Genomic DNA, 12371 nt, shown 5'->3' with positions numbered 1-12371 from the left:
AGTAGGATAAAAGTATGTGTGTTTAAAATAATATAGATAAGAGTAAAAAATGATGTAATGTTATAGATATGAAAGTTAAAAATTATGATCATGAATAGTGCTTAAAATTAAGAATGATAAACATTCATGAATAACAGTGTTTAAAATTAAAAATGATAATATTATATAGTTTAGTATATAAAGTATGTGTGTTTAAAATAACATAAATAAGAGTGTTAAAAATGATGCTTAAATTTAAGAATGATAAGCATTCATGAATACCAGTGTTTAAATTTTAAAATGATAATATTATATAGTTTAGTATATAAAGTATGTGTGTTTAAAATAACATAAATAAGAGTGTTAAAAATGATGTAATGTTATAACTATGAATTTTTAAAATGACTTTCATGAATACTAATTTCTTAAAATTAAGAATGATAAGCATTCATGAATACCAATGCTTAAAATTAAGAATGATAAACAGTGATGAATACACCACTTAAAATTAAGAATGATAATATCATATAGTTTATATAAAGTATAACTGTAAAATGGTAAACCTCGTAAGGTGGGATAGAAAGAAGTTCCTATTTTAAACTTTAGTCACTCCAGTTTATATGGATGTGAGGTTTGGGGTTGTGGCATCTCTAGAGAACCCTATGGCACAAAAAGAAGTTCATCTTTGAAACTTTAGTCACTCTGGCTTATATGGATGTGAGGTTTGGGCTTGTAGCATCTCTAAAGAATCCTAGAGAAAGATTGAGCAAATCCAGAAGCGTTTTATAACGTATAACCTCAAAATTAAAAGCAACACACCCTATCTTATTATCTTTATAGAAGTGGGTCTTTCCCCAATCGAGAGCCTAGCTATGACTAGGCTTTTGTTGTACAAGCACAAACTCAATAACATAGGAGACCATAGACTTCCTAAGCTAGCTTTAAATTCCTGCCAAAACCACCTAAGGCTCAAACGAGACTGGTATAAAGAATTCCTGCCAAAACCACCTAAGGCTCAAACGAGGCTGGTATAAAGACACCAGGGCCTCGTTAAACCATTGGGAGATCAACAAGAATGTTGCATTACAAAATATTAATAACATTAAAAAAAAAATTACTTCTAAGTTCAAAGAAAAAATGTGGTGTGAGAAAGATTTAGCAGCTAAAAGAAAATTAAGATATTATAAGGAGGTCATCAACCCCACCTTGGAAGATCAAGAGTATCTCTTTGTTTTAACTTTCTCAAAGAAGAAAATTAATATAGTCAAAATTAGAATGAACTCTCATAGCTCCATAGTGAATGGGTCGTTGGGCAGTTCCTAAAACACCATGGATAGAAAGGTTCTACCATCTCTGTGGAGGATGAAAATCACTTCCTCTTAGAGTGTCCTGGGTACAACCACATTAGATATCAGTTTCAAAATCTTTGTTGCAACACTGACCTTCCTAACCTTTTACGTCACATTAGATATCAGTTTCAAAATCTTTGTTGCAACAATGACCTTCCTAACCTTTTACGTCAAAATTACAGTGAGCTCGGGAGGCTTCTCTCCAAGCTTTTTGAGCATAAGAATAAAATCTTAAATCAAACTAAATAATTGGTTTATATAGTCGGATAGACCAAAGTTTGGTCTTAATGGACGTTAACCATCATCATCACATCATCAATAAGGTTTAAAAATATATATAATAAAACATTAAATTAAAAATAATAATAAAATATAATATTGACTCAATTAAAATTTAAAATAATAAAATAATAAAAAATAATAATGAGTATATTTAATTCCATTTGTATTTTTATTAATAAAATTATAAATAATGAGGAAATTTATTACATATAACATCTAAAAAAAGCATTCCAAAACCACGTTATCAAAAAATATGTGAAGCCCAAAGTAAAGTAGCTAAATTACTCATTGTGTCATTATGTTTGTTTGCATGGAGAGAAATTTTCTGCAAATAATCACATTATAGTGAATTAATTAGCTTTTTTAGCCTAAGATGATTTAGAAAGTGTTATTAAATAATTGGTTTATTATGAGTAAATGACTTGAAAAAATGGAAGTGATAAATGTAATTTTAACTAGATTTGAGAGTATAAATATTTTTATCTTTCAATTTTGATAGTTTAAAATTAAATAATTGCTAGAGTATATAAATAGTGGAAACAATATTTATGGTTTAGACTGCTTTTATGGATATTAGTGTCCAAAACAATATCAATGTTCAAAACAGGGTAAAAAAATGAAAAATGATAACACTAAGAAGTAAATATTATAGTTACATTCTAGATAAGATAGTGAAATAAAATAATAATAAAAATGAAACATATTAGTGTCCAAAACAATATCAATGTTCAAAACAAGGTAAAAAATAAAAACGATAACACTATGAGTTAGATATATAGTTACATTCTAGATAAGATATTGAAATAAAATAATAATAATAATTAAATCTAATTTTAATTTAATTAAAAATAAAAATAATAAATAGATTTAAATTCAATGAGTAATAATTTATATTCATAATTGTAATATTCTAAAATTTTATATTGTAGAATGTTATCAAATTGATATTTTAAAAAACTTACCACTAGCATTTCATGTATTGTTATTATAGATTTATTTAACTAAATTACTCATTATTTCTATGTATATGAAGAGGAACTTGTTATAAGTAAATACATTATAGCATTAGTGGTAAATTAATTGATTTAAAGGGTAATTTATAGTGTCATAAATAATTGTTATATTAGAGAGGCAAAGTTATGGGGCTGGAAAAATCACTCAAACTTTTTTTGGGCTTCTAGTGATTCGGTGATTCTCTATGGTTGTAAACTATGGGCCAGCAATACAACTAACATGCACTGCTATTATTGAAGCAATTAAACAGCAAAGAGATAACAACTTTTTTTATTGAAAAGTTCCACAAGTGTAATTGGGATAAGAAGCTACGAAAAAAGAAAAAATAATAATTCGTATTGCTTAGTTAAGGACTAATTCTCATCAACTTCGTTGTGAAACAGGGCTCTAAAAGGCCAAAGCAAGTGTGGGAGGAAAGAGTATGCATTTTTTGTTCGTGCCAAAAAAGTGGAAACATAAAAACATTTCATTTTAGAATTACAGGGAAAGTTATGCATATGATGGGAGCTAGCTCTTGGGATAATCTATTTAGCAAGGGGTTTGTCGAGAAGCCCAAAGCAAGTGTGGGAGGAAAGAGTATGCATTTTTTGTTCTTGCCAAAAAAGTGGAAACAGAAAAACATTTCATTTTAGAATTTGAGGCCTTCAAGCACAACAGGGAAAGTTATGCACATATGATGGCAGCTAGGGATAATCTATTTAGCAAGGGGTTTGTGCAAAAGCTAGGAGCATTTATTTTGAAGCTTCATATAAAAAGGGTAGAATAGGGCCGAATACATCAAGCAGATGAAGCAATCTGTCACATAGGCTATCTTTAGCCTCATGGAACTTCACAGAAAAAGGGTGGAATGCTTGCAAATGAAGCAATCTGTCCCATAGGCTATCTTTAGCCTCATGGAGCTTCACAGAAAAAGGAAGCAATCTGTCCCATAGGCTATCTTTAGCCTAGTGGAACTTCACAGAAAAAGGAAGCAATATGTCCCATAGGCTATCTTTAGCCTCGTGGAGCTTCACAGAAAAAGGAAGCAATCTGTACATTTGATCCTCTCCACACTTAGTAGATCCAAAGTAAAGATGGATCTATCTTGGTTTAATTCTCCCCTTTAAATAGGCTACATTGCACATGAATACCATGGATCAATACCATTGGTTAATACCATATGTCATATTTATTTTTATTAATATTAATATTAGGTTTAATAATGTTTTTTTGTGTTCGTGAGGTTGTATTTATTTACCAAACTCCAGTTTATTTATATTTTTATTTATTTACCTCACTTTTGGAGTGAGCATAAAAAGAGGTTTATTTATCCACAAGCGTACTTGGGATAAGGAGCTAGGAAGAAAGAAAAAATAATATATTGAAGTGTTTAATCCTACTTATAGTCATAAACCAAAAGCATACATAGATACCAAAAAATAGTAAGCATTTTTTGTTCTTGCCGAAAAGTGGAAACAGAAAAACATTTCATTTTAGAATGTGAGGCCTTCAAGCACAACAAGGAAAGCTATGCAGATAGGATGGCAGCTAGCTCTTGGGATAATCTATTTAGCAAGGGGTTTGTCGAGAAGCTAGGAGCATTTATTTTGAAGCTTCACAGGAAAAAGGGCCGAATACATCAAGTAAATGAAGCAATATGTCCCATAGGCTATCATTAGCCTCATGGAGCTTCCTAGAAAAAGGGCCAAATACATCAAGCAGATGAAGATGGCCTATGGGACATTTGATCCCTCTGGGTGCTTAGTAGATCCAAAGTAAAGATGGATCTATCTTGGTTTAATTCCCCCCTAGATCTATCTTGGTTTAATTCCCCCCTTTAAATAGGCTACATTCCACGTGAATACCATGGATCAATACCATTGGTTCTCAATACCATGGGTTAATACCATGGTCATATTTATTTTTATTAATATTAATATTAAGTTTAATAATGTGTTTTTGCGTGGTATTAATAATAATTTGGCCCATAGGCTTCACTTAAATAAAACCTTATTTTTTAGTATTCATAAATATAAAGTGAATTATGGAGTAAATATATATAAATAAATAAATAAATAAAAAGTTTTATTTATTTACCATACCTCTTGTTTATTTATATTTTTATTAATTTACCATACCTTTTTTATAAATATGGTATTTGGCCCATAGGCTTCACGTAACTAAAACCTCTTTTGTTGAATTGAGGCTTCTGTGATCCATAACAATTATAAGAAGAGTTTCGGGGTAAATCACATGTAGAAAACCTTTGTCGACGCGTTTCGAACCAACTAGTGTGGTTCATCGTCAGATCATGGCTACATATTAGTCTTCCTAAATATAAAGAGGTTTTATTTATTTACCAAACTCCATTTTATTTATATTTTTATTTATTTACCTCACTTAGTAAGTATAAAAGAAGTTTTATTTATTTACCATACCTCCAGTTTATTTATATATTTATTTATTTACCATACCTAATTTTTTTAGTGTTCATAAACTTCTTTATATTTTAAATTTATATTGTGTTTATACATAATACTAATTAGATTGATTTCTAAATAGGGGCGATATTAGATTAAAAATGTTCAAGGTTAAACATTATATGTTAAATATTTATATTTACGTTTACATGTTTATGTGATATCTAATTAACGTTTACATGTTTATGTGAGATCTACCCCATACTAGGTTGTAGAGCGACTCTCTCAAATGAATAAATGACTTGAAAAAATATAAGTAATAAATTTAACAATTTATTTTACTAATATCAATATTTTAATTTATCAAATTAACTAGCATTTGCACCAGATGTTGCAAAGGAAAGGAAAAGCTCGTAAGGCATAAAGTGCAGAAATCCATTATCCATGTAGTGTGTGCATTATTCAAGAAGGTGGATCCCTCTAAATTTGTTGCAAACATTTATGTTGTTGCATTGCTAATTTATTTAGAATCTACTACTACCTCCTCTTCTTGGAATATTAAATTTCTTATCACCCCATGATGACAATCCCTTTGATTATTGGCATCACAAATTTTTCCACTTTAGTGGCTTTACCTTCAACCTAAAGAAACATGAATTTGAGTCACTCAATTAAAAAGAAATTGCTAAATTGCTATTTATCGGGTTTTGAGTAAAAACAATTAATAACTCATATTTACAACCATTTAACTCTTGTATTTATAACTCATATTTATAACCCTTTAAAATGAAACTAACTATCTATATTTTTATTAATAATAAAAAGAATCTTCTTTATAAAACTAACACTCACATGCTACTCCTATATATTTATCTTATATTTAATATTCAGTGTCCATCAATTGAATGACAAGTTGAAAGCTCAACTTAATTGCACCTTTTGAACTCCTTTGTGGAAATTCATGTCCCATTAATTTAATGGCAAATTGAAATTTCAAATACAGTACACGTTTTATACCAGATTCGGAGAGTTCATGAACAAACTTTCAAGGTCTTAATGGATCTAGGTCGTTTGTATTTTCTCTGATATTGACTATATTACAAAAGCCAAAATATCTTGGATTGTGGTGAAACCTTGGCTAAACCATAATCCAAGTGGAACCATGAACAATCCAGGTTAGCGAGTATATTACGAAACCCAAAATGGTGTAACCTTGGCTAAACCATAAATCCAATTGGAACCATGAACAGTCAAGGATTATCGTCGCCAAAAACATAAAAAGGTACATTGTTTATATTGGTATACATCCAATAGAACTTGATGTACCATATTGTGAATTCATGTGGCCAACCAATGAGAACCAAATACTATGCTACCTTTGTGGGTGGAATCCAATGCGTTGTATCTAACCCCGGCCAACGTGCCGTATGCCCCTGTTTGGTCCCTATAATACTAGTGATTACCCCATTACTATTGTAGTTGTATCCCTTATTAATATTGGTGTGTCCCTATTGTCCCCATATTGTTATTACCGTGCCCCATAGAATCCCTCTATTGTTATTTTTGTGGCTTTATATTATTATTGTTAGGTCGGCTGGGTTATATTGTGACTCCTTAGACTCCTATATATAGAAAGGAGGTTTTGTCGTTTGAATCATCCAAGAATTGCTCATTTGTGTAATGTAAAGGAGGTTGCCCCCTCGAAGACGCTGAATTCTAAGGTGTTGATCTCTCTTTTCTATCTTTTTGTGAGCTGGTTTCATAACATTTGGTATCAGAGCTTTGGATTCTAGGGTTTCGCAGCTCCAAACAGGTCATCGTGGCATTTTCGTTATAACTTTTTTTTTGCGACGTTTCAGAAGCTAAAAAAAAACCCATTTGAGAAGAAATCGCGCTGAATCTCAGGTCCGAATTTCAGAGCTTTTCGCGCTATATTTGCGGAGATATGATGTGAGGAAGTTGGTCTTTTTGCAGACTCCTGAATTACATTCCAAACAGGTGACCTGGGGAAAATCGTCATAACTTTTTCTCTGAGCATCGGATTGAAATTTCGTAAGAAGGTACAGAAAGAGGACGGACTGTAGTTTTTTTTATATATTTTTCAGAGCCAAAGGTCGAAACAGTGACTCGTGGCACGTCGTACAAGTTCGCTGAATTAGTATATATCCAGGTCATATTTGGAGATTGTGCATAACTCTTCCTTGGAGAATCTAATTTGGATCAGATTGGTGGCATTGGAAAGAGGAAACAGAGGGCTACTACAGGTTGCAATTTCAAAACTGGATGATCCGAAATTGCAGAGATACATCAGACTCAATATCAAGCTTCTATAAAGTGAAAAAAGGTGTGTAGCTTTTTTAAAATTTTTGCATAAGCTTGGTTTGAAAAATTAGTTTGAATCGGTAATTGATGCCCCGAGGAAAGAAAATGCAAACACGTAGTAAGCAACCTGAAAGCTCTAGCATGACTCATGAAGAAGAGGAAGAAATGCAACATGATATATCAAAATTATGAGACCAAGTGCAACAAGTGTCACTTGCACAAAAAGCAACAGAATCTAAGATGGATGGTTTAAGGAAAGATGTAGAAGCTAAGATGGATGGTTTAAAGAAAGGTGTAGAAGCTAAGATGGATTGTTTAAAGAGAGGCATAGAAGCTAAGATGGATGGCATGGAAGCTAAGATGAATGGCATGGACGCTAAAATTGATGGCATAGATGATAAGATGGAATAATTGAAGATAAATATGAATAAGTTGCTACAAGAAATGGTCGTTCATGGTGAAAGGGTAGTAAAAGAAACTCATGATGAGAACAAAAGAAATGTTAATCATGATTCCATAGACTCTAATGTTGGATCGAAGACCCACCATATTCCAAAAATCGATATGAGGAAGTTTGATGGCAAGGATTCCGCAACATGGATATTACAGATGGAGCAATTTTTCGATCTCAATAATGTGCAAAACACACAAAAGGTACGTATTGCAACTTTATATTTGCCAAATCAGTTTGTATGGTATCAATGGCTTTGCTCTCATAAACAAATTGTCACTTGGGCAATTTCTACGGAAGAATTGACAACACATTATGAGGATACAAAAAGCAACACTTTTTTTAGCCAATTGATAAGTCTCAAACAAAAGGGTTCAATAATGGAGCACATTGAGGAGTTCCAAAAATTGAACATAAGGGTAAAAAATATTCCAGAGGAGCATAGGATTAATGTGTTCATAGGGACTTTAAAGGATAATATCCAACATGATGTTCGCCTTTGGGAAGATGATCAATTAGAGAAGGCATTCAGGTTAGCAAGAAAAATGGAAAGCAAAATTATGGCAACCAGGAAGCATACCACTCACAACTATAAAGATAGAAGTGTTGTTGCCCCTAGTCTTCCACAACCTATAAGGTTGACACCACAGCAATTGGAAGAAAAAAGAGCAAAAGGGCTTTGTTATAGTTGTGATAGCAAATACACTAAAGGTCATAAGTGTGCTGAGAAGAAATTATTCTACATAGATTGTGAAGAGGAAGAAGAAAAGGAGCAAGAAAGGTCAAAAGAAGAGGATATACTCCAGGAACAAAGCCTAGATAAAGAAGAAATGAATCCGACCATATCTTGTAATGCATTGGCGGGAATTACCACTCCTCAAACCATCAAGATAGAAGGACAAATCAAGAAGAAAAAGGTAATAGTGTTGATTGATTCAGGAAGTACCCACAATTTTATTCATTGTAAGGTAGCAAAAGAATTGAATTGCTTCTTATATCCAGCACCAGAGTATCAAGTGATGGTTGCAAATGGAGGAACAATAAATTTCTCTGGAAAGTGCCATAATATCAAGCTATCCATGGGAGAATATGTATTAACTAGCCTAATGCTTTCCATTCCAATGGGAGGTGCTGATGTTGTACTAGGAGTCCAATGGCTACAATCCTTGGGTACAATAGCTTTTAATTTTCAAGAACTTTTCATGAAATTTTTTGTGGAAGGAAAGGAAGTTTAATTAAGGGGTATTGTAGGGAAACCGAGAAAGATAATCAACTCTAACGGTATGAAAAAGCTTCTAAAAAAGGAACAAAGAGGTGTAATTGTACAATTATGTTCGCTAGATGTTTCCACATTGGAATCATCTATTTCTCCAGATCTCCAAAAAGTCTTGGACAATCATTCCAAGGTATTTGAGACTCCCAAAGGTCTCCCACCTATTTGTGATCATGATCATGCTATTCATCTGATTCCAGGAGGTGTTCCTCCAAACATCAGGCCGTACAGATATCCCTATGCCCAAAAGAGTGAAATTGAACGTATGGTTGCAGAAATGCTAGAGGCTGGTATAATTTAACTGAGTCAAAGTTCTTTCTCTGCTCCAGTAGTATTGGTGCACAAGAAGGATGGATCATGGTGCATGTGTCCGGATTATAGGGAGCTCAACAAGCTCACTATTAAAGATAAGTTGCCCATTCCTATCATTGATGAATTATTGGATGAATTGCATGGATCAATTTACTTCACCAAGTTGGATCTTCATTCAGGATATCATCAAATCGGAATGAAGATTGAAGACATTCCGAAAACATCATTTAGAACTCATGATGGTCATTATGAATTTTTGGTCATGCCTTTTGGCCTTACCAATGCACCTTCAACATTTCAAGGTTTGATGAATTCCATTTTCAAACCATTCCTTAGAAAATTTGTGTTAGTATTTTTTGATGATATACTAATCTACAGCAAGTCTTGGAAGGATCATGTTGAACATGTTGACAGGGTGCTACAACTATTGGAGGAGAAACAATTATATGCAAAAACATCCAAATGTTTCTTTGGAGTAAAAGAGGTGGAATATCTGGGTCATATTGTATCTCATGAAGGAGTTAAGGTAGACCTGAGCAAAATTAAAGCCATTAAGGAATGGAAAATCCCCACATCCATAAAGCATCTGCGAGGATTTCTCGGGTTGACAGGGTATTATCGCAAGTTTGTTAAGAATTATGGGAGAATAGTAGCACCTCTAACAACATTATTGAAGAAAGATGCATTTTCATGGACTCCAGAAGCAACAAAGGCCTTCGAGAATCTTAAAGAGGCAATGTGCCAAGCACCAGACTTAGCTACACCAAACTTCACAAAAACCTTTATTGTGGAATGTGATGCTTCAAGAAATGGAATTGGTGATGTTTTAATGCAAGATGAAAGACCCATTGCTTTTGAAAGTTGTCCAATCAAGGGAAAGTTTTTATACAAAGCTATTTATGAGAAGGAAATGTTGGCAATACTCCATGCACTTAAGAAATGGCGACCCTACCTAATGGGAAGACACTTCAAGGTAAAAACAGATCATGATAGCCTTAAATACTTTTTAGAACAAAGATTATCCTCTGAAGAGCAACAAAAGTGGGTCACAAAGATGTTGGGTTATGACTTTGAAATCATCTACAAAAAAGGGAAGCAAAATGTGGTGGTAGATGCACTCTCAAGAAAGGATGAGGATGTGGAAGCATTGTTGTGTGCCATTTCTATTATCCAACCAGATTGGATAAACGAAGCAAGGGAGGAATGGAAGAATGATGAATAAGTGTGGGCACTTATTCGAAAGTTACAACAAGAGTCCACTACGTCTGATACATTAAGCTGGCAAAATGATTCGTTATGGTACAAAGATCGCATATACCTCTGTAAGAATTCCCAGTTAAAACAAAATATTCTTATGGAATTGTACACTTCTCCCTTAGGAGGGCACTCAGGATTTTTAAAAACTTACCACAGGGTTAAGAAGGAATTTTTTGGGAGGGCCTTAAATCAGATATTCAAAATTTTGTGGCGGAATGTTTGGTTTGCCAACAAAATAAAGTTGAAACAATTAAGACACCGGGTCTATTACAACCTTTATCCATTCCAAGCCAACGTTGGGAGGAGGTTTCAATGGATTTTATCACAGGTTTACCCAAGTCTGAGGGAAAGAGTGTCATCATGGTGGTAGTTGACAGACTTACCAAGTATGCACACTTTTGTGCATTATCACATCCATTTAAAGCCAGTACAGTTTCTACTGCATTTATGGAAATAATTCAAAAGCTACATGGAAACCCAAATATTATTGTAAGTGACTGAGATCCCATTTTCACTGGAAATTTTTGGACATAATTATTTTCTTGTCTTGGTACTCAATTAGCTCATAGCTCATCTTATCATCCTCAATCTGATGGGAAAACTGATATAGTAAACAAATGTTTGGAAGGATATCTTCGTTGCTTTGTATCTGATAAACAAACACAATGGGTCAAATGGTTTCCTCTAGCTAAATGGTGGTATAACACTTCCTTCCATACAGCAACAAAAATGACCCCATTTATGGTACTTTATGGATATCAACCACCATCCATCACATCATATTTAAGAGAAAATTCTAAGGTTCAAGCAGTGGAACTTCACATTGAACATCAACAACAAGTCCTCCAACTCTTAAAGGATAACCTCGTGTTGGCACAGAATAGAATGAAACAACAGACAGATCAACATCGCAGTGAAAGAAGTTTTGATGTAGGTGATTGGGTATTCCTACGGCTAAAACCATATAAGAAAATGTCCCTAAAGCAATCTAAGAAGGGTAATAAATTATCACCAAAGTATTATGGTCCGTACAAGGTGTTGCAAAAGATTGGTACTATGGCATACAAATTGGAGCTTCCTGAAGCTTCTCGATTGCACCCAATTTTCCATGTTTCATGTTTAAAGAAGGTTATAGGCGACAAGCTCCCAGTTCAAAATATATTTTCAGAACTTGATGAGGAAGGAAAAATTATATTGGAACCAAAACCAGTCACAGAAACAAGAACTCGACAATTACGAAATCGATCAATTTCGGAGTATCTTATCAAGTGGAAGAACTTATCCGCTGAAGATTCCACATGGGAGGATGAGAATTTTATACAGAAGCATCCAAAACTACTCAAGCGTTGAGGATAAAACTTTTTTGAAGGAGAGGGGCATGTTGGGTCCCTATAATACTAGTGATTACCCCATTACTATTGTAGTTGTATCCCTTATTAATATTGTTATGCCCCTATTGTCCCCATAGTGTTATTACTGTGCCCCATAGAATCCCTCTATTGTTATTTTTGTGGCTTTATATTATTATTGTTAGGTCGGCTGGGTTATATTGTGACTCCTTAGACTCCTATATATAGAAAGGAGGTTTTGTCATTTGAATCATCCAAGAATTGCTCATTTGTGTAATGTAAAGGAGGTTGCCCCCTCGAAGAGGCTGAATTCTAAGGTGTTGATCTCTCTTTTCTATCTTTTTGTGAGCTGGTTTCATAACAGCCCCAATGAATATCTAATAA

Source organism: Pinus tabuliformis, chromosome 9 (genome assembly GCF_031772625.1).
Source record: "Pinus tabuliformis cultivar Carrire ecotype Pingquan chromosome 9, CPIR1, whole genome shotgun sequence".
NCBI lineage: Eukaryota > Viridiplantae > Streptophyta > Pinopsida > Pinales > Pinaceae > Pinus > Pinus tabuliformis.
The sequence above is the reverse complement of the archived record's forward strand: the minus strand, read 5'-3'. Positions refer to the sequence as shown.